This window comes from Microtus pennsylvanicus, chromosome 16, assembly GCF_037038515.1.
Source record: "Microtus pennsylvanicus isolate mMicPen1 chromosome 16, mMicPen1.hap1, whole genome shotgun sequence".
NCBI classification, from domain to species: domain Eukaryota; kingdom Metazoa; phylum Chordata; class Mammalia; order Rodentia; family Cricetidae; genus Microtus; species Microtus pennsylvanicus.
The window spans coordinates 17,651,158-17,674,401 of record NC_134594.1 but is presented as its reverse complement, the minus strand read 5'-3'; positions in this window follow the sequence as shown (position 1 = coordinate 17,674,401).

Here is a 23,244-nt window from a genome sequence, read left to right as displayed (position 1 = left end):
GAATGATATGCCATTAGTTGACTTTTTTTACAACCTGTTATAAACATCACTGTTATTTTTATTAGAATTTATAAATATATATTTATTGAAGTTCACATAAAGTAAAATTTAAAAATAGTGTGGCTTCTCCAGGGCCACTGGAGTAGACATCCAACACAAACTGGACTCCATGGATTTGCAGGGCTGAAAGAAGGGTGGGAAAGAAAGACAGAGAATGAGAGAGAGAAAGAGAGATGAAACAAAGAGCATGCAATTGTATGGGCAGGGATTTGGATCTGGGAGGAGTTTTGGAAGGTGATTAGCCATAGACAAAATATATCATGAAGCCAGGCTTGGTGCCACATGCCTTAAATCCCAGCATGTGGAAGGCAGAAGCAGGAGAATCTCTGTGAGTTCAAGGCCAGCATGGTCTAAAAAGTGAGTTCCAGGACAACTAGGGCTATTACACAGAGAAACCCTCATATATATATTATATTGTATGTCATGTGTTTAATATACATGTGATATTCATACTATATATCTATCTTCGAGCAGATGAGGGAGGGGGACTTGATCGGGGGAGGGGGAGGGAAATGGGAGGCGGTTGCGGGGAGGAGGCAGAAATCCTTAATAAATAAATAAAAAAAAATTCTCAAAGAATAAATAAAAACAAATAGCATGGTCTATGGTGTCAGGTTCATTGACCAGAATTTTATTTATATATTGCTTCCTTTATGAGTCTGTAATTTTGAAATTATATATCCTTTTGCATATCATCCTAAAGACAAAATCAAAAAAGCCCCAGTAATAATAACAGAACAACCACTACTTGAGTGTCTGCCTATTTAAGCTCCTCAAATCATGAGGATAAATATTCCTGGTCATAATGGTATCCTAAATTAATCTAAACCAATTTACACTTTGTCCAGAAGCAAGCCACAGCATGGAGTCTTCTCCAAATAAATAAGAGTTTGGCAACTAAAAGAAGTAATTAGATCAATTTACATCTTATATTGCAGCATCTAAGAAATATTCATGAGCTGCAGAAAAATGCCTACAATTTGCTGAAAGATTTAAGGAGGAGATGGCATGGTCCTATAAACATGTAAATACTTTCAAATGATTTTTCTCTGATTGATCTATGGTGCATTGCTGCTAACACAACAGGAAAAAAAAGCTGAGAATTAGGCTAGGAGAAGCTGTAGTAACCTAAGAAAGGAAAGACACTGGCAAAGGTGTTAGCAATCCAGCAGAGAGATGAAGCTGGTCTGAGATATGCTGAGTGGGCATCTAACCAAGAGGATGGTTTCAAATCATTGCCTGTGAGGGACACATATAAAGAATGGTGGACGGGGGGGGGGGGGGGGAATCCTGTAGCTCTATCTTACTAATGCCGGTTGAGCCATTTATTTGACTACAGAACAGATGTGGATAGTTGGGTCTATAGGTCTAAAGCACATGAGAACAATTCAACCTGGGAGGCCTGTTCAGAAAACCTTCACCCTGTCTTGATTTAATGATAGTTGGTCCAAAGATGTCACCTTGTAAATCAAGAGACTAGAAAACTGAGAAGTCAGAGGGTCCAGCTGAGAGAGAGCAGCCAGCCGACTGAAAGGGAAGCTAGTCATCCTGATAGCCCACAAACAGGTGCAGAGAAGTTGCGGGGACTAACTTGAATAAAACAAGTAGCTAGCATCAGTTTTTGCCTGCTGGGGCTCTAGGGTGTTTATGAGGAGGGTCTTTTCAATGGAGATATGGGAAGAAAATTCTGGTTTTAACGTGTATTCTTTCAAAAGACTGAGAGGAAAAGAAATGGAGATAACGATGGGAGTTTTTTTCCAAGGAATTTTGGCATTTGGAGAAGAAGGAAGAGGATAGGCAGCAGGAGGGCAAGCTAGAGTCAAGAAAGGGTACCCCTTCAAAGACAAAAATCATCACACCACATCTGAGAGTTGTAGGAATTATCTGAGCTATGTAAGAATTACAGGGGCTGGAGAGGTGACTAACTGTCTGTAGCTTTTCACTAGCGGTGAGAGCTCTCCCCTTCCCTTATCTCTACTCCTTGCCATGTAACCCTGCAGATGGGAGGTTCACCTTCCAGTCTCTCTCTATGGCTAGGTCAGATGCCTTCTTTAGCCGATGAGGAAACAAGTCGAGGCTTGATACAGCTGGCTGGTTGTTGCACTTTCCTCCACGTTCTTGCTAGCACACATTCTGAGCTGCACAGTGATCTGAAGGAGACAGCTGAAGCCCATGAACCTTTCTTCCAGGCCTCTGAAAAGCCCATTCTCCATCAGCTCAGCACAGACCAAGCTAAGGCTCAAGTGTGGGAAGAAAAGAGAATTGCATTCTTGTTCATAACAGGGTTTCCAAACAGGCTTTAATGATCACCGTTTTCATGAAAGCTTGATAGCTGTGGTACAGTCTATGAAGACTTACAAAGTTCTAGACTCTTACCCAAGCATGGTCAGTACCAACAAAGTCTAAACACCTACATTGCAGAGAGGAAAGGTTTTTCATCATCCTATCAGAGTGAAAAGATTCTTCAGAATTTATATAGCACTGTGTTACTTTGTCAGGAACAGTCAGAAAGGTAATTATGAACTATATAAGAGAGTCTGCAAGGCTTTTGTGATTTTTTTCCCCTCTTTTTAAAAATATTTGGTGTGCTTTTCTGTAGTTTTGGGAACAGTACTTTCAATAAAATGTATAAAACTACAGAGGAGAGCTGCAAGGATAAGAAGCCACTCAGTGACCAGCAGAAGGGGACAAAAGCAAAGTCTGAAGCATGAGAAAGAGCCCGAGCTCTGTGGAAGACACCTCCAAGAACCAGAGACGTTTCTGAAGCATGAGAAGGAGCCTGAGATCTGCAGAAGATACCTCCAAGAACCAGAGAAGTTTCATCTTCTCGGTGTGGGGAAAACAGACAGAGTTCTTTCTTACGCAGCGCATTCATGTGTCTGACTTTGTGGTTGGCACCATTCCACAGGAGAACACTGAACACCCTTATTTACATTGCATTTGGTTTTTCCAACATAAGCATTGCATTCAGTCATGAATTCCCCAATTTTTCTTAACATCTACTCTGTACCAAGCAGGGTGTGATAGTAAGCAATAACGATAAATAGGAGGAAGCAGAGTAACAAGGATTTCCATGTTGGTGGGGAATTTATGACTTACAAAATCGACTTTCAGAATATAGTCTATATAAATTGGAGGCTGTGGCACTGTACACCAAATACCCCACAGAAGAGACTAAAAGTGGATGTTTTGGGTCTGATTTTTAAAAAGGGGGCTTCACTGAGATTACTGCTCAGAATGAGTGAGTGAAATTATAATATATATGATTGATAACTCTGTCAAGAATGGATTCATTCCAACCAGCTGGTATTGTAGCAGAGATAGCCAATAGCTTTTACGGGCATTTAGATGAGAAAAAAAAAATACTTACTGCCTGCTTTTTAGCCACCTGATGACAATCAAAGCAAACACGTGTGGCCTGCAGCACCAGGCTCAATTAAAACAGTGTCTGTATGGAGAAGCACTTTCTGAAATACCTTCAACATGGTTTAGATTTTTAAAAGGGTAGTTTACACCATGGAATTGGGGACTGCTAGGCTGGAAAGCCATACGTAGAAAATCGGCAGAGATTTCCACGTGTCTAGCCATTTGCTGGCTAGGAGGATTCCACTCAGGCTAGAGCGAGGGGCTTTACAGTCATGCCCATAAATCCTGTCCAAGGATAGAACCTATCTTATTAGATCAAAGTGTGAATTAATTGACTCTTTCCACATAACAGGATCTATCCTCAGAGCTCAAACACGAGTTTATGTGAAAAGGAGAGAGAATAGCAGGGTAAGGTAGAAAGGACTTGAAGGCAGCCATAAGTAGTATTTATTCCAGCTGAAAATGAGTAAATTAAACACAAGATGGTCAATCCCTTTTTTGATCCTGATGATGACGAGGATGTAATAAGGAGGTCTGAGAGACAATAAATACACATAGAGGGAAAAACCATACTTTTAAAGTTCAAAAGCGAAAATAAGTAGAAGCAGGTTGTCAGGATGTTGGCAGAAATATTTTAGAAATCAGGTGTGATTAAAAAAACTAGAGAGTAAGTTATTACTGAAATTGCCACATCTTTAAACTGTTTCTCTTTATCACAGCATATATAAATCTCTTTATACAGACAATAATGCAGAGTGAATGACTCCACTCTGGTAATCATATCAATTCATCTAGTTTATACTTAAATAGTAAATGCTGTATCTTTGGTGGATACATAATCCCATACAAATAGACGACCAAAATAATCCATCTCATTCTTTGTAGCAAATGTTACCTAACAGCCAAAGAGGCCTATTTAAATCTTAAATGTCAGTGATGTCATAGTAATTGTGCCATATTGATATTGCACTATGATTTCTGTCTCTTTCTTTGTTTTACCTTTTTTCAAGACAGGGTTTCTCTGTGTAACCACCTGGCTGTCCTAAAACTCCCTTTGTAGACTGGGTTGGCCATAAACTCACAGAGATATGCCTGTCTAAGCCTCCTGAGTTCAGGGATTAAAGGTGTGTGCCACCATTGCCCAGTGACACTATGATTTCTTGAAACCAGGTCTATTAACTTGTTTTAAAGCAAAAATACAGACTTATGATTTAAAACTGGTTTTGAGGATTTTTTTATTGAAACATACAAAAAAGATGATACAAGCTTCAACAAAACTTTAAGTATCGATGTAGCATTAGTTGGCATTTGGGTTACTTCATTTGCAAATAGATACTCACAAATGTATAAGATACTACCTCCGAACTCCATCCGAGCTAGTTTTTATACTTATAAATGGATATGTCTTCCCACATAGCCCAACAGATATTTGAGACAAAATTTACTTCAATTGAGAGAAGACAATTGTTGGCTCATTTGTCTCCATTCAGAAGACTTTTTAAAAACTTTAATAGAAAAAAAAAGTAGATTTATCAATATAGAGAGAAAATAAGTGACTAGGATACAACTTAGAATATTTATTAGGTGTATAGAAATCATGATTTAGTTACCTGTAATTCAAGACCTGGCATTCATTCCAGCCAGCAAATGTGGTGCAGAAGGTTAACCAGGTACTTAAGAATCGTAATTGGTGAATTTGGCCACTGTTTCTTGGCTTGAGAATCAGCATTCCAGCAGTTGGATCACACGTGGCTTTAGGTTGTTTGAATTCTAATTTCTGCTCTTCCCAAGACTCATGACACTTCTATCAAAACGAGGGGGGGGGGATGGCAAATGGCAGTTTGAGCACATGACCTCAGAGGATCATTTGAAAACTCTTTTCTTGTACATCAGTAAAGAGGATGAGTAGACTAAAGGTCAAGCTACAAGCGTAATGACAACAGATGTAAGTGATGGAGAAAACTGAATTTAATAAGTGGGCAGAAAAAAATGATGGGTGGTAGAAATTTGTATGTTACATGTGTGATTGAGATATCCGTTTCACACGAAGTAAAATATATCTTCTACACAATGGAATGTCCATTGGAGAAGTTGATTAGTGGACAGCCACTGCCAATCCCCAACAGAAGCAGGATTCAAGATGAAAAACAAACCAAAAAACAACAGCACTCACTTCTGGGATGGCAGCCACAACAGGATGTTCACTAAAACCCTAAGAAAATGGTTCTGTATATGCACGCTAAGGCAAGTGAGTGTACATGTGCATGTGTGTGTATTCATGAGTGTCTATGTGTATCTGTGTGTCTCTGTATCTGTGCGTGTGTCTGTGTATCTGTGTCTGTCAGTCTGTCTGTCTGTATTCTTCTCTCATGAAAATGCTCCAGTTTCAGTTTTCTTCGAATTCAGGAGATATTCTGGACTTAGGTCCCTCTCAGGGGAACAAGCTCTACATGGAATAAGACGGGATTTGAAGGGAAAGTGATCGCCCATTCAGAGTGCTAAGAGTCTGGTTTACGATTGGAGCTTGTTCCACAGCCCTGTAAGAATCACTACGGCCTCGCTTTGCTCTCTTATGATAAATGAAAATGCAGTAAGATAGTCTGCCCAACTGTCCACTGTTCTCTGCTTTGTGGAGGTCACCAACTTTCCCATAAATTAAAAGAGTTTGTCTGCTCTGTGCCGCTGTGAAATTTATAATGATACACTCACCAAAGCCAAAATACACAGGAGATAAAGCTTCTTCAGTCAAATCCCTTTAGAGCCTGGAGTCGCCTGTATTTGTTATTCTAACAGTAGCTGGAGGGACAGCGACATTAATTATTGAACTGAAGGTAGATGAATACATTCTTCATGTGTGTTCAAAAGCACCCGGGGAGCAAAGTCACAATCCAGAATCCCTTCTGAACATGGGCACCTGCTTCCCAAGCTGCTTTTGCTGTCCTTAAAGAAGCACCCGGTGCTAATAAAGACTCTCTTTTCTAACTAGCAACTTGACTTGAAAGAGAATAGAAAAAACCCACATGCTGTCTGACTTTCTCGACTGAGGCAGTTATCCGTCATTAACTATCTGCACAAACTAACTCTGTGCCTACCACAGCCGCATTCAGAGGAGCCCAAGACATTACAGAAAAAATCCCCTTTTGTTCTCTCCCCAGCAAATCAGCACTTATGTGGCATTTCTCCCTGTCTCGTGTGGAAAACTCTGAAGACGATGGGATCAGAAGTGAAGAAGATATTGCTGCCACGAGTGGAGCTTCAGAGTACAACTTCAATCTCTCTTCCCGGGGAAGAGCGGGGCTTAAAGAATTTAGATGAGAGATGGCAAAATTCCACGAGCTGCATAATCATTCACGCCGTGAGAAAACAGGCTCAAATTTTAAATGACGCGATTTAGAATTTTATGACATAATACTTAGGAAAATTGGAAAGCTTATCAACAAAGTAATCGAGTGTGCTTTATCTTAAGTGAGGAGATTTTGGGGTGGAATAAAGAGAGAATCATTCTTTCAAGGGCTGATTCACCGGCCTGCTTCGTGCTTTTTTTTTTCTTCACTGGTTTTATCTCACATAGATTCTATTCATGTTTCAAATTAAATTATCTTAATACTCTCTGCCTCCTTGACTCAAATGCATTTTATTTCTAAATCACCACAGACAGTGAATAATCCCTAATATTTGCATGCAGTACTCCTCAGGAGTTACAAAGTAGCGAGCCACCTCTTGCTACATTATGAAGAAGGTCACCGTCACCCCCATCACTTCCTCATTCTTCCTCCTGGCCTCTCTCCAACTTTTTCTACTATTACAAATCTCTGTTTTCTTTGTCCTCACCTTGATTTTATGACCAGTATATATTACTAATAGCAGCTTCAGATGATGTTGTCCACATTTTGCCGAAGGGAGCATTATGTCCTTGGCATACCAATAGGACTTAATTGGAGAAGGTAAAAGGGCTTCCGTGGTCAAATAGATTTCAAGATACCTGTGAAAAATATTATAATGTAGTTAATGCACATGATGCCTTAGTAGGAGAAACCTAGAGCAGATGAAATGTCTCCAATTGATGTGCCTTACCCCACCACACCATGCAATGGCCCACCAATGCTTACCCCACCACACCATGCAATGGTCCACCAGAGCTTCCCCCACCACACCATGCAATGGCCCACCAATGCTTCCCCCACCACACCATGCAATGGCCCATCAATGCTTCCCCCACCACACCATGCAATGGCCCATCAATGCTTCCCCCACCACACCATGCAATGGCCCACCAGAGCTTCCCCCACCACACCATGCAATGGCCCATCAATGCTTCCCCCACCACACCATGCAATGGCCCATCAATGCTTCCCCCACCACACCATGCAATGGTCCACCAGAGCTTCCCCCACCACACCATGCAATGGCCCATCAATGCTTCCCCCACCACACCATGCAATGGCCCACCAATGCTTCCCCCACCACACCATGCAATGGTCCACCAGATCTTCCCCCACCACACCATGCAATGGCCCACCAGAGCTTCCCCCACCACACCATGCAATGGCCCACCAGAGCTTCCCCCACCACACCATGCAATGGCCCACCAGAGCTTCCCCCACCACACCATGCAATGGCCCACCAGAGCTTCCCCCACCACACCATGCAATGGCCCACCAGTGCTTCCCCCACCACACCATGCAATGGCCCACCAATGCTTCCCCCACCACACCATGCAATGGTCCATCAATGCTTCCCCCACCACACCATGCAATGGTCCACCAGAGCTTCCCCCACCACACCATGCAATGGCCCACCAGAGCTTCCCCCACCACACCATGCAATGGCCCACCAGAGCTTCCCCCACCACACCATGCAATGGCCCACCAGTGCTTACCAGGTCACACTGTGCACTGGCCCAAGACTTTGAGTTCAATAGAAAGGCATTTGGGGAGAATCCATGGAAGAGAGAAGAAAAGTATGCTAAATGCCAAGGGCCTTTTTCTTTGAGGCTTACCCAACTCCTCAAAATACTGAAGCTGGCCCTGTGGCCATGCACCCAGGAGGCCCTAACTCAAACTCTTCTCTTCATTCTACTTAGGTGTGAGTTAAGTTGACCTAGAGAAACGGAATAAAGCCAAACATGGTGACTCAGGCCAGGCTGAAGCAGATGGAGTGACATGTATTTAAGGCTGCCTAGGTTACATAGTGAATTCCAACACTACCTGGGCTACAGTTTTTGTCTATTTTTTAATACTAAAGAACAAAAACGGGCAATAGTTGGATCAAAAATACAACTGTTCTGAACAGAATGTGGTCTAGAGCAAACATAGACGTGGTAGATTTTAATTTTAGATGCATTGTTTGACTTTGCTCTGAATACACCTCGGTGCTATCTTTCTGTATTAAAAATTAATTTTATTCAATATAATTTAATGAATTCAAGAATCATTTGTTTAATGGTTCCCATATGCCAAGAATTATGCAAGAAACTCAATAAATATTTGATGATATTATTAAGTATGATAATGCTATTTAATGATCTAAACTGTTTTATGGGTTCAGTACAAACATTTTATTAAAAGCAAACCAAAACAGACTTTGCTCACCCAACACCTAAGACAAATGCACTGTGGAGGGATGAACTGAGATCAGACTTTTCTGTTTTAGTTTATTCTCATTAAAGAGCTAACTTCTTTCTTAGGTACTTATCTTCTCGTTTGCCTATATTGGAGTCTTTAAATATTTATTCACATATAATTTTTTCTTCTCTAATGACCAAAATGTCCATCAAGAAATTGATTCTGACCCACATAGAAGACAACCCTATCCAAATATTGCATGCTTTAAAGACTGTCCGGGTTCTTTCAGACTAGAAAAGTTCCTCCTCCGTCCTGAAGGACACATGTAAAATATGAACAAAATGTTTCTAAGTATTTTACTGTAGGCCTATTCAGAGGTGGACAGTGCCCAGCATCCTTAGTAAATTACCACTTATGTACATTAATGATATATGGAAGTTGAGACAGTTGCCACCTTAATTCCTGAAGGGTGCCAGTAATCTCCCTGTCTGTATGTGTGTTGCTTTGCTAGACAACAACAGCATCCCCTTCATCTTCAGACTGGAAAGCACAGCCTTGTGTGGTACACGTGAAATAAGAATGGAACTCATATAAAATACACTGGCAAATCAATAGTAATGAATTGAAACACACAGGTAAGACACACCCTTAGACTTCAGGCTGTTGTTATATAAATTGCTCTTAAAACCAAGTTTTAAAAAATGCTATGGAAGGATAGAATTTCCTTCAAGAATGTTATGAGAGGATTAAATTGTTTGGAAGATTTGGTCTGTTACTATACTTCTATTGGTAAATATACTGAGTAGTTTCCGGAACCTCTACTGCCAATACTGTGGTGAAGGACTTGGTAAGTTAACTGCTATTAAATTTCAACTGCATCGTGTTCATCCGATTGTATCTGCAAGATACTCCTCTAAGTTATGCATATGCTGGCTATGCGAGATGGTATGAGAACATCACAAGGAACACACTATTGTGGTAAACACGTTTGATTCAATTTTTATAACCAGAAAGTGTCACCTCGGTCACTAATGCTTTGAAGCAAAAAAAAAAAAGTGTATTTCATCCACAGAACCCTGTATTCCTTAAACATTATAATTAATCCTCAGAGCAGACGAGCCGCCACAGGGTGGCCTGGGACTGGGTGCTCTTCTGCTGTCGGGGGAAAAGCTCTCAGACACAGGGGCCAGAATCAGAGGCTTACATCTAAGAAAATCCCAAAATTCTACTGGAAGCTATAAAACTATTAAACACACTCGAGCCTTCTAAGTCAAAGAAATCCCAGGGCACACTTGAATTTGGTTTCAAGGGGGAAAAAACTGTGCCCCTGAGAGAGATGTAATATAAATTCTCACACATGGGATACTGCTATCCTGTTAAATAAAACCAAGAAACATTGGTTACGGTCGTCACTCCACATGTCATAAAGTACAAATCAGCATGGGGCACTATCTCAACCAATGCTCCTATGTGGTTCTTAATTTGGAATCTTCTCTCCGTAACAGTCATTTAATTTTAAATGTGTTATCCCCCATCACGTATCAGCCAATGAGGAGGATGTCTCCCTTGCACTTTGTCCAGCCTGTGGAAGGACCATATTGTTTTGATGACAACCACAAAGTGAGAAGCAATAAAATGTAGGTCAACATATTTCCTGATTGCTCAAAGGCAACTGGCTTTGGGAAGAAATGCTTCTAAGGTTGGGCTGTAATAACAGTTGTGTTTTCTCTTTACTCACAGTTGAAGGGGAAGACACAAACTGGATACAGAGCTAGAAAGGGCAAAAGCATGCTATGCTTTCAAAGAGCTTATAATTAGGACATTCTGGTTTCATAGTTTAATCTGAAAACTAACTGTTTTAAGTACTTATACGTTTGATGGTTTTATTTATCAATATAACGACTATTTCTATTTTGTGACAACGTAATCTTTTTAGATTTATTTCTATTTATTTAACATTATGTGTAGATGTGTGTGTCTGTATGTGAATATGGGCGCTGGGAATGCAGGTGTCTGTGGACGTCAGAGACACAGGGTATCCTGGAACTGGAGTCACAGGAGGTTGTGAGCTGCCTGGCACTTGTGCTGGAAACTGAATGTGGGTCCTCTGGAAGGGTGATGAGTGCTCTTTACTGTCAAGCCATCTCTCCAACCCAAAGGATGTAATAATAATTGTTAGCGACAGTGAGTCTGGAGTTTTACTCATTGCTCTGAGTGCATGTATATCATTTATTCTTGCATTGTTTCACTAAGAAAATGCACTGAATAGTTATTATGCATTGTCCAGTGTATCACATGAGACATACAGTTACCAAAACAGTTAGTTTTCAGCAACTCCAAAGGGTGGCAATAACCATTCAACACACTAAAGCAATTATTTAATAGTACTTAATACATGGCGTGCATTTAAAGCATTTATCTGGTTATTCCTTATCAACAAAAAAAAGTTAGATATCAAGGCAATAACCTGAATGATCAAGAAATACTAATGAAGCAACCAGTGACTTCCTCTCTCTCACCTTCCTAGATCCAAAGGATTGAGAGTCTTTCCAAGTCCCAGCCTACTGCTTCCTGTGTCTCTCTATATGTACTCTGTCCTCCAAGACCTCTAAGGCTAATTTTAATCAGCTCCACCCTCTGATACAAAACAAACTATTGTCAGTCTCAGGAGTGTCAGAGTGCAAGTGAAATATCCCACAACGTGCATTAGGTTGTTTTCCGGGCATATAGTGATACACAACACAAAGAATATCTTCATTATGGCAAGGATGCTTGAATCTCTCCAAAATTCCTATGTAGAAATCAAAGCCAGTAAGATGATGGTGAGGTGAGTTCCTTGGGCAGTAGTTAGCTCAGGGAAAGGGCCCTTGCAAATGTGGTTGGCCTTGAAAATAGGTCCAGGACTGAAGTCGTGACTCATTGACAAAACATCTAGCATGCAGGAATCCCTGAGTTTGGTTCTTAGCACAGTATGCTTATCATCTGAGCACTCCAGAGAGTAGAAGCAGGAGGATGAGAAATTCAAGGTTTTAAATGGCTTCGTAGTTTGAGGCCAGCCTGGGCTACAGAAGATCCCACATCAAACAAATAAGCAAAAAGAGGGTGCCAAAGGAATAAGAGCAAGAGAAGAAGCTTCTGGTCAATGAGCTAAAAGTTCATCACCACACTCTACCTTGATCTTGAAACTTCCAGTCTCCATGATCATGATCAATACATTTCTATTCTTTTTTTAAGATTTATTTACTATGTACACAGTGTTTCACCTTCATATATGTCTGCACACCAGAAGAGGGCATCTCATTATAGATGGCCATGAGCTACCATTTGGTTGTTGGGAATTGAATCTGAGACCTCCGGGAGAGCAGCCAGTACTCTTAATCTGAGTCATCTCTCCAGTCCAACACATGTCTATTCTTTATAAGTCACACAGTCTAAGGCATTTTATTACAGCAACCTGATGGCTTAGTCCTCCATGTAATAGTACTGATGTTCTACTGAAGAGACAATGAACATGTAAATTAGGAATTAAGATGAGATAGATGTGGAGTGGGCAGAGAAGTTCCTTCTGTGGGATGACTTCCAAGCTAAAACTTATAAAATTATAAAATAAGGCTTTGTCTGCCAGAGAAGTTACAGCCTTGACATAGAATAAAGCACACTCAAAACCCATAGTGCAATACCCAAGAGAGTGTAGTCAAAGAATCTATAGTAAGATGCAGTGATGGAGAATATTATACAGAAGTCTGGGGGTGACTGGTGAATCTGTTTACCCAGTCAATTTGATTGAGAAGCCTAGGACATTAATAAAGCATACTTCTGGAATGTCTGGGAAGGTGCCGTATGAGTCATCAGACTGAAGATGAGGATCTCCTAGCAACAGCAAATGGCATCATTGAATAGGCTTCTGGGTTCAGACAAAATAAGAAACTAAGCAGAGAAAGGAGGAAGTCCACCCACATGCACAAGCTTAGCTCTTCTTCAGCAGGCACAAGCAGCAACACCAGGATTCAGCTTCCTATGCCTTTGTATGCAGGCACAGGCATCCATGCTTTTTTATTCTCTTGCTCTGGCTTCCTGCTTTCCTTTCTCTGCCTTACCACTACACACTGTACAAATCTACAGCCTTAAAATGACCATATGGGAGGATTTTTATAATGATCTTGTAATACTAATAATTTCATTCATATATATGTGTGTAGAATCTTATAGTTATAAAATATATAAACATGTGTGTATATCTTTACCATGTGTTTTCTAGGTGAGTAACACATAAGGTGGGGCATCCTTTACTACTGCAAGAATCTTGGGTATTTTCAGTAAGTAAAAATAGAAGTCATTCTAAGATCAAAAACACTAATGACAGCTCATGCTGGAGAGGATGTGGAGTAAGGGGAAAACTCCTTCACTGCTGGTGGAAGTGCAAACTTGCACAGTCGTTTTGGAGATCCATATGGCGGTTTCTTGGAAAATTGGGGATCAATCTACTTCAAGACCCAGCTATACAAATTTTGGAAATATGCCCAAAGGATACACAATCATACCGCAAAGATGCTTGCTCAACTATTTTCATAGCAGCATTATTAGTAATAGTTATAACCTGGAAACAACCTAGATGAAGAGATCCACAGACAAACATTGTGCTGAGCTCCTAGATTCTTGTGGAAGGAAGGGGGAGGGATTGTAGTAGCCAGGAGCTCATGACAGGGTAACTCACAGAGACAGCTGACCTGAGCTCACGGGAGTTCCTGGATGCTGGACCAACAGTCAGGGACTCTACATGGGTCCCACCTAGGCCCTCTGCATGTGTGTAACAATCATGTAGCTTGGTCTTTTAGTAAGGCTTCTAACAGTGAGAGCAGCATCTATCCCTGGCCTTTAGCTGGCATTTGGTAACCTGTTCCTGTTCCCCATGTTGGATTACCTCATGGGTATTCCATTGGTAAAAGGAGGAGCTCAGTCCTGCCCCAATTTGATGCACCATGCTTTGTGCAGGCCCATGGGAGGTTTGCCCTTTTGTGGATAGAGATGAAGGAGGAGTGGATGGGAAGAACATAGATGGAAAAGATGAGGGGACCAGAAAAGAGGAGGGTTGACACGTAAAATAAATGAAAAACAATGCTATTTAAATAAAATTTAAAAGAAAAAATGGCGAGTTAAGACCTTCTCTCAAAGAAAGAAACAAAAGGTACCAGAGAAACAACACGTGAGGTTGACTTCTGGTCTACCTACACACACACACACACACACACACACACACACTCATGTGGGCACCAAATTGCTAAGAAGCTTAATCAGTAGGTGTCAACATTGTAAGTTTTTGTCATATCAGGCAACTGTTAGCTTATTGGCATTCTTCTCTGCCTAGCAGGTGACTGGCTTGACTATCCCAAGGAGGTCATGCTATTCTCAAATTCAGGTCAATAAAATTAGTGTTGTTTTCCCTCTGAGAAACATTTCCTGCTTGCAACCTAAGACCTCTAAATCACTAAATCCAAACACGCCATGACAAAGCAGAGTCGTATATGTGGGTTGCAAGGACACAGACGGAAGAGTCACTCCCGGTTTGATGAGTGTGCACATGCCTGACTTTCTTGCACCTTGAATAGGATTTCTCGCCATTCTAAGATGCTAAAATCCTGTAACCTTTGACCACAGGTGAGCCTCTTCAGGTCTGGTGAGGCTTCTGAGACGTTTAAGTTCTTTCTTTCTTTCTTTCCTTCCTTCCTTTCCTTCCTTCCTTCCTCCCTCCCTCCCTCCCTCCCTCCCTCTCTCTCTCTCTCTCTCTCTCTCTCTCTCTCTCTCTCTCTCTCTCTCTCTCTCTCTTTCTTTCTTTCTTTCTTTCTTTCTTTCTTTCTTTCTTTCTTTCTTTCTTTCTTTCTTTCTTTCTGCGTTTGTTTCTCAGGTTTAACTGCATGAGGTCATGAGTGTCACAGTCCAGCATCGCGTTCTGCAGCGTGAGGGGTATAGGTGTTCAGGGATTTGATTATTAATAAAAGCTGGTGATTCTTAACATTTTCAACCAAAATTTAACATTAGCTTTCCATATCCTAAAAGAACACCGTTTTGAGATTTTGATAGGAATTAAAATGATTCTGAAGATTGCTTGGGGAAACCTTGCAATTTTAGCAATAGTAAGCCTACAACCCTATCAAGAGACACCTTCCCACTTGATATGACCTTTATTTCTTAATCTCAGCAATGTTTTGTAGTTTTCAATGTGAAAATCTTACCCAGTCCAAGATAAATATGTTCCTAAGCATTTTATTCTTTTCAATTATTTTGTAAATTGAGTGGTTTCCCTTAGGATGATTCATTGCTTGTTACTAATGTGCAGAAACACAACGGATTTTTTGTGTGTTCGCCTTGTTTCCTGGAACTTTGCTAACAATGGTTATTTATTCTAGTAGCCCTTCTATAATTGATGGAGTGTATGTTATATTTTTATTTATTTTCTTTCTAATTTAGTTGTCTTTTACTTCTTTCTCAGTAGCAAGATATCAAATAGTGGTAGCAACAGTAGCCATTCTTTTCTTGGGTTTGGTGTAAATATTTTTCACAGATTGTTAAAAATGATCCCTACTTGTATTTTAATGCTATTTCTCATTATATTTCTTGTTATTATTGTTAGTTTTGATACTGATATATAAAACCACAACTGGCTTTTTTATTTGTCCTATACTCTGATATTGTATCCATTTAAATTGGTATTTTAATGTCTTCTAATTTTTTCTTTTGTAAGCATAAGATTTTGATTACATTTTAAAAATTAATATGCTGGCTATATCCCATAGTGTAATCATAGAAAAATAAGTGATTTTCCATGTTTCTGTTTTCCAAATGAGAAAATATTCTCCATTAAACATTGTGTTAATAATGGATTTTTATGGGTTGTTTTTTACCAACTTGAAGAAGTCTTTTTATAGTTCCTAAGTTGCTAAAGTCACTATGTATGATGGTTAAATTATATCAAAGTCTTTTCTGCTATCTTTTGAGATAATCATGTGTCTTTTCTCCCTTGCTCTGTTAATCTGATCTGTTGTATCAATGGTTTAAAATATTGAACTGGTGTTGCTTTGCTTAGACAAACTCTGCTTGGCCATGGTTTACTGTCATTTGCTACATTGCTCCAATCTGTTTGCCTTTATTTTGCTGAGAATTTTTCCACCTGTTTGTGGGGTATCTTTACTGTTAATTTCATTTTTATCATCTATATTTCAAGTTTTCATAAGAACAGGAGATTGGTAATATCACAGAGTAATGGTGAAGATACTTCTATTTTCTGAAAGAGTTAACATAGTGCTCTTTTGATTTGGGTTTTTGTTATTTTTTTTAAACCCAATCTTTGGTGGACTTTTCCTAAAGTCATTTAAGCTGTGAGTTTTCTTTCCAGACAACTGAGACTTATTTTATTTACTATAATATTATCTGTATTAATTAGTGTTCCATTTGTGCTTGGAGAGAGGGTGCTGTCTATTAAAGGTGGGGTAGCGGTCAATAAACTCCATTTAAGTGAAACCAACTAAAGCCTTCTTTGCCCTTATTGACTTTACTGTTCTAGTCATTATAAAGACACATGCTGAAACTATCCAATATGATTTGAAATTTTCCCAATTTTTTTTCAGTTCTGTCAATTTTTTTGCTTCATATCTTTTGAAGCTGTGAAATTTGAAAAAAAAAACAAAAAGCATTGTACAAATTCTTTGTGGATATTTTATTATTATGAAACACTATCCCCCTGTATCTCCACAGATATCTGCACTCATCTGTCTTCCCTGGTGATACTAACTTGTGCATTGTGTGATTCACTCTTCAGATAGAGATATTTTGTTTTTTCTCTCCTTTCTGATAATGTTTTTACTTGACTGCTTACACCAATTGGTGAAAGAATGTCATTATTATAACTGGTTTTCAGTGTACCACCTTGCTTTGTCCTTCACACTTACCTGCTATGACATGAGCTTTTCTTTGCTAGTCTTTGGCTCTGAGGCTGGTGGGCAGCTTTTCAGTTTTTAGTATCATCTCTGCTGTGAGCTCTCTTTTGCTCTGCTCTCTTGCTTGCCTTCCTTCCTCCTCTCCTTCACTCCGTCCCTTTCTCTTCCGTTCTTGCTCACTGCAGGGGATTGTACGGTATGCATCTTTATCCTGTCATAGCTGACCGTGGAATAATATCGTGCCGTGTCACACATGAAGTCAATCCTCATCCCCAAGGTTCTTACTTTTAAAACACTTTGTACTAAGTAAAATCTCACAGTTTAACTTTTTATTGATTCTTTGTAGATTTCACCTCCTGCATCCCGATCCTATCCATTTCCCCATCCCTTGGAATCTACCTTCAGTTCTTGTACCAACCCCCAAAAATAAAAATTTTAAACAAAAACAATAACAGACAAACAAACAAATTCTCAGCATGGAAGCTGTAGTGTGGCACAGAGAACTGCACAGTAAACCCTTACTCCATACATCTTTTCTTTAAATATTAATTGCAGTGAGTCATTGGCCTGGTTAGAAGCCTCTGGCTTCTGCTACCCGCATAGATCCAGGGCCCTCACTGGGATTCCTCTTGGATATTCTGTTGTTGCCTTGTGTAATGGAGATCCTGCAGCTTTGGGTCTGCAGGCCTAGCCCCTTCGCATGTTCCAGCAGTTCATAGATGAGCTGGGTGGGTGATGGGGAGGGCTAGCTCACAGTCCTGGTTCTGGGCCTGGGTGGTATCTGGGTTGGCCAGCCTGCAAGCTCTCCCTCATCCCCACCACCAAGACTAGCTCTCCAGCACTGCCCCCAGCTAGCTCACCCAATATAGCAGACAGCCAGGACCCCACCAGTTCTGCCCTCACACCCTCTGGACCAGGCCACCCACATACACACCATCAAGGCCTGCTCTCCAAAGTGCTGCAGCTGGTAAGGGGCTAAAGGGGTTAAATCAGCTCCCTTTAGAGGGCGGGGTTTGCCTCAGGCAAATCCATGCCAATAAAGGGTGCGCGGAGAGGCGGCTCGTCCCTTTTGTTCCTCGCTACCTGTGCTACGCTGGAACTTTGGTTCAATAAGTTTAACAATAAACTGGTAAATATTCTTTGATATCTGCATTGCCTTTATCTTGTGCCGGTACAAGGGGCAGGACCAGCTCTCCCGCTCTCGTGCCCACAAGGACAGATTCTCTCTCTGCCGCAGGTAGCAAAGGGGGAGGGCATCTTTCCCTCACCCATGCCACCAAATGGGAGATGGGGGGGGTCAGTCAGTTCTATTCTCAGACCCTCAGGGCTGGCTTATCTGCTCCTAGTTTAACTGTTGCTTTATGTTTTCCTTTAACCCAGAAAAATTTTAAAATGACAAAATTATATATTTTTTATAAAGACTATCTTTTCTCTCTTTTTGTATTGGTAACCTACTTGTTATAGCAAAAATTCTCTTCTAAAAGTAATTCTCGTTTGTCTCTATAGTTAACAGAAATAGTCTGTGGGGCTGGAGAAAAGACCCTGCAGTTAAAAGCTCTGGCCACTCCTTCAGAGGACCCGGGTTCAACTCCCAGCACTCATATGTGTTGTGTGATCTTTTACTCTTTGGGCTTTTTGAGTGACCTACCACCCAGCTCCCAACTAAATTACACACAGAGGCTTATTCTTAATTATGAATGCCTGGCCTTAGCTTGGATTGTTTCTTGCCAGAATTTCTTAAATTATCCCAACTACCTTTTGCCTCTGGGTTTTTATCTTTATATTTCCTCCCCCCCCCCCATCTTTCTATTACCTTTTTAAACGTTTTCCCCCATGACTTGCTGTGTAGCTGGGTGGCCGGCCCCTGATGTCCTCCTCTCCTTGTTCTCTTGCTCCTCTTTTTCCTCGGCTCTCCTTCTACTTATACTCTGTGCCTGCTAGCTCTGCCTATCCTTGTTCCTGCCTTGCTATTGTCTGTTAATCTCTTTATCAGACCATTAGGTGTTTTAGATAGGCAAAGAACCACAGCTTTAGAGAGTTAAACAAATGTAGCATAAACAGAAGTAACACACCTTATAATAACATTCCCCAACATAATCCCCAACACACATGGCAGTTCACAACTGTCTGTGACTCTAGTTCCAGAGAATCTGACACCTTCTCTGTCCTGTGTGGGTACCAGGCCTGTATGTAGCACATCAAAATGCATGCAGAAAAATACTTGCACACATAAATTAAACCTAAATAAATATGTTTGTGATAGGAACTTCTGCACTAAGAAACTTGATTCTCCTTTCTATACTTAAGAAATGTTGCTCCCTATGTTTCTGGCCTGTCCTGCTTCTCACGAGAAGTGACAGGTCATTCCTAGGTTTGTTTCCTCACATGATAGCCTGAAGTAGACATTTACAAGATTTTCCTTTAACCTGGCTTTTCAAAAATGTGATTATAATGTTCCTTAACAGTACTATTCTTTAATGTTTTGCTTCATGCTCACTAAATTTCTTGTTTATGTAGTTTTATCGGTATCCTCTAATACAAAATAATTTGGATTATAATTTCTTTAAATATTTTCTGCCCACTTCCTGAAATCCAATTCAATATTTTATACTCTTATATTGTCTCACAAACCACTAAGTTTCTGCTTTTTTCTGTCTGAATTCATATCTGTCTTAGTTGCTTTACTATTGCTGTGACAAAACACCATGACCAAAGTCACTTATATAAGGAAGAATTTACAGTTTCAGAGGGACAGAGTCCAGGACCATTGTGGCCAGAAGCATGACAGCAGGCAGGCAGGCATTGCAGTGGAGCAGTATTTGAGAGCTCACGTCCTGAGATGATAACCACGAGGCAGAGAGAGCGTTTTAAACTCAAAGCCCATCCCCCACAGTGACACACATTCCCCAACAAGGCCACACCTCCTAATCCTTCCCAAACAGTTCCACCATCTGGGGATCAAATATTCAAATATATGAGCCTATGAGAGTCATACTCATTCAAACCACTATAATATTTATTTATTTATCTATTTTTTTTCTTTTTCGGTTGTGATTATTTTTACTTGTGCATTCTCTGGCTGTGTGTGTGTGTGTGTGTGTGTGTGTGTGTGTGTGTGTGTGTTTCAAGAAAGGGTTTCTCAGTAGCTATGGATCCTGTCCTGTAGACCAGACTCGCCTTGAACTCAGAGAGATCTGCCTGCCTCTGCCTCCTGAGTGCTGAGATTAAAGGCATGCGCCACCATTGCCCAACACTGTTTCTGATTTCTTTTTAATTCTACACCGTCTTGTCCCTTCAGGCCACAGCTTATCCCTAGAATTGTTGTTATTTCATAGCTTTGATTTCTCTTATAATAATGTCTGTTTCCCCTTTAGTCCCTGGAAAGAACTCTAGTGGTTGTTTGAGCATTCTTGTCAGAAACTTAATTCTCTCTGCTACTTCGAGACAAGTTTCTACTGTTTTCCTGTCCCCAATGCGCTGGTCCTTCATGTGACTGGCAATTTTTACTGAATGCCAGACATGATTACTAGGTAGTCCAGAATCTGGATGCTTTGATTCTCTTTAAAGACTGTTGGGTCCTGTTTTCTCGAGATATTTTCATATCAATCTGATCATTTTAATCCCTGTTTTTAAGATGAATCCTTTGACTGTTAGAAAAAGTCTCTCCACTGTCATTTTTCAAAACACAATCTATTATACCCTGTGTGAGCTCTACAGATTCTATCACTTAGAACTTTCTACTGGTTTCTCACTGCCTGACTTAATGGAGTTTCACGCTATGAAAAACAACTCAGTATTCAAGCAAAGACCTGTGAAAATCCCTGCATAGAATTCTGGATCTCTGTCTCCATCTAATTCCCTTTTCTAGGTTAGTGCTTCAAATTTCTACCTGCATCGATCTACTGAACTTTGATGACTGCATCCTCAGCCTCATGAACCTTCTGGCTTGTACTGGGAGTTTTCTGTTGCAACCTGGTCCATAATCTCTCTCCAAGCAGAAAGTGAAGAGAAAGGTCTTCTTGTCTTCTTCCTTCACTGACTGTTCCCCCTTGATGCTTGGGCATGTGGAACCACTACTGGCATCAAACCCTCTTTCAGGCCATATTCAGCCAGAAAACCAGAGTCAAGATGTTTCAAATTGGCATAAAATAAATACACACCAATAGATTACTTTGGAACCATTCGAAATACTAAAAAATGAATAGCTGGGATATTCACTGACAGATCTCATCTTTGAGATGGCTACAAAGTTGTAGGAACTGCAGAAATACAAAAATTAAAATGTAAGTGACTCTACCACAAAGACAAGTTCTTCAAAGGACAAAAAAAAAAAAGAAAGTCCAAGGTTCCTGCTGTGATAAAACACCATGAAACACCATGAGAATAAAAAAGAAAAGAAAAAAGTTTTGTTTCACCTTGTAGATCCTCATCCAGGGAAGAAGGAACTAGGGAGAAACACTGGTTACTGGCTTACTGTGGCTTACCGTTCATGGTTTTCTCAGCCTTTCTTACCGCCCAGAACTGCCTGCCCAGAAGTGGCACTGCACACAAGAGCTTGGTGCTCCCATGTTAATCAACAATCAAGAAACGCCCTACAGATTTGCTACAGGCCAATCCTACAGAACATTTCGTTGATTAAGATTCCTTCTTCCAATAAAAAAAAAAAAAGATTCTGTCTTCCTGGGCCAAGCTTTGGGAGTCCTGCTGAAAAAGGGGAGACGGTATAGTATGAGCCAGGGGGGGTCAAGGTCATGACAGGGAAACCCACAGAGACAGCTGACCTGAGCTCATGGGAGTTCATGGATTCTGCAACAACAGTTAGGGAGCCTGCATGGGACCAACCTATGCCCCTCTGCATGTGTGTAGCAGTTGTATAGCTGGGTCTCTTTGTACGGCTGCTTGCAGTGAGATAAAGACCTGTCTCTGTGATTTATCTGTCTTTGGGGATCCTGTTCCCCATGCTGGATTACTTTGTCCAGCCTTGATGCAGGGAGAAGAGCTTGGTCCTGCCTCAAGTTGATGAGCCATGCTTTGTTCAAGTCCATGGGAGGCCTGCTCCTTTCTGAATGGAGGAGTGAGTGGGGAGGGAGGAGATAGATGGGAGGGAGAATGACAGGAGGAGAGGAGGGAGGGGAGACTGTGGTCAGTATATAAAATAAATGAAAAAATGTTAATAAAATAAAAATACTAAATTTAAGAAAGAAAAGAAAGAAGACTTGGGGATGAGTGGAATAGGCTAAATTTAGTTCCAAGTATATGAATGTATTCACATCCCCACTGGGACCCTGTGTAGAATTTTGCTATATACATAACTTGATAGAAAAGAGACATTCTGCCTCGTGGACAACCAGAGTTTGACTTAGCATCTTATTAAATTATCACCTTTGGCTTTCTTCCATAAGCTTCCTGAAGTGATGACAATGGCTAACTCGTAGATTGCTCCTTAGATGCTGATGACATTTCTTCCCATGTACATTTCGTGGACTGATGATTCTTCTTAGGATGCTGGTACTGGCACACGGCCATACAAGCACATGACAGTGAGCACCACTCACAGATCATGAAGGCAGTGGTGCTCTGGAACTACATCTGCCTCCTTTGACAACATTCACTAAGGTTCAGCTCACTGCTCTCCTGCAAGAAGTTTCCCGACTCCCAGAAGTCTCTGTAGTTTTCTATCCACTGAGTTGACAGTAATTAAAGGCTCTCTTGTCAATAACTTTGTATCTGAGATACTCAAAACCAGCTATTTTATAGAATATGCATAGTTTTGAATTATGATCCATAGTCTTACAGTGAGGTCTGGGATACCTACCTATAATCAAATTTCTGTTGATAAAATAAAAGTGGGAATTATCTGAAAAAAAGAAGAAAGAAAGAACAAAAAGATTCTCCCCAGATGACCCTAGCTTATATCAAGTTGACATAAAAATTAGCCAGTACATATATGTAGGCTTTTTTTGTATATTTTATTTAAATTACGTGTATTGTGGGAAGAAACATATACACACGAGTACAGATGCCAACAGAGGCCCAATGGCCAGTCTGGAGCTCCAGGAGGTTGTGAGCTGTCTGATGTGGGTGCTGAGAACTGGATTTGAGGCCTCTGCAAGGGTAGTATACACCATTAAGACTGAATCATCCCTCTAGCCTCTAGAATTTTCTATTTCACATAGACCTGTAAGATGGGAGCCGTTTCACAGTTATTCTTTCAACATTATAGGATCCAAACTACTAATTTAAATGACAATAAACTAAACTGTATGTGTCAAGATTACAGTCATGGTTTATTTAAGGTGTTGTGACCATTCTAAATATTTGCT